This window comes from Belonocnema kinseyi, chromosome 8 (assembly GCF_010883055.1).
Source record: "Belonocnema kinseyi isolate 2016_QV_RU_SX_M_011 chromosome 8, B_treatae_v1, whole genome shotgun sequence".
NCBI classification, from domain to species: Eukaryota; Metazoa; Arthropoda; class Insecta; order Hymenoptera; family Cynipidae; genus Belonocnema; species Belonocnema kinseyi.
The window spans coordinates 130,642,103-130,643,428 of record NC_046664.1 but is presented as its reverse complement, the minus strand read 5'-3'; positions in this window follow the sequence as shown (position 1 = coordinate 130,643,428).

Genomic DNA, 1,326 nt, shown 5'->3' with positions numbered 1-1,326 from the left:
TCAATTCTTAATTCAATAAAGGGAAATTATATTCGCCGCAGAAATATGATATATTTTAAATCAAATATATAAATGTTCTAATTTTCCCACTTTCAGATTTCACGATAATCGGATTCGCACTCGGATAATATTGAAAAAGAGGACGTAGCTGAATTTTCGAAAGCGAATTTTAAAAAGGATTTACAAATGTCTCTGTCGGATATGGAAATACTTTTTAAGCGTTAAAATATCTTCATGTTTCGCCAATTCGCTTAAAGTTTTCAATTTAAGTTGAAAATAAATAATTAATTAAGAATTCTTTACAAAATGCTATCATATTATTATAATAAAAAATCTATTATTTTACTTCATAAGATATTAATTAGTCATTAATTAATTATAATTAATATTAATTTACTCATAATAACCGTTTCCTTGTCATAGATTTAAGGCTGTTTAAATAAGTCAAATCTTTTAGAAATTGCTGAATTAACTTCTAATTAGCTGAATCATTTTCCTGATATAATTTTAAGGAAATGAAAAAAGTGGATGAAAATCTGTTAATATTTCCATTAATTAAATAAATCTTAATGTGCATGCGAAATTACAAGAACTCTCAACTGGCATTGAAGATATGATCCGATTTTCATCAACAGTACTGTTTAGCACAGTACATATAGAGAAAGACACACCTGTGAGTTATATGTGAATCTTCATTCGCTACTATTTATTAGTAAAAAATTTTGAGGAAAACATTGACATAATTATTAAGAAAATAATAGATTTTATCCACTACACACATGTTTCGTATGTTATTTCATCATCTAAGTAAAACAAATAATTTATATTTCATTTACGAATCACCTCGAAAATTAAAAGTCAATATAATTTCGTTATTAAAAATTTTTTAAATTCTGATTTTCTCAATATTGAATTGCTGACATTGAATTCTGATTTTCTGAACGCAATAGGAAAAGCACATAAAGCGTTCGAAAAAAAAGTCAGAAGACGCAGAAAAAAAGGGTTCAGGGCTTCAGGTACTTGACGCCGAAGTTTGCAGTAGGAGAAAAAACGCAGTAGAAATCCGGCCGAAGTTACTGCTTACTGCTTCCTCCGGCGGCCGGAGGAAGCAGGAGCCGAAGTTTAAAACTCGGGTCCGACAAGCAGGAGGACCTGCCTGTCGGAGGTCAAGCAGTAGCCGAAGTACTGCTTGTCCCATCTCTAGTAAGAAGGTTATTGGTAGAACAGGTCCCCTTATCAGAAGTAAAAATATATCAAATAAAGCGAAAATGGCAATACATAATTCTATATTTGTACCGACTGTACTATACGGTAGCGAGACATGGA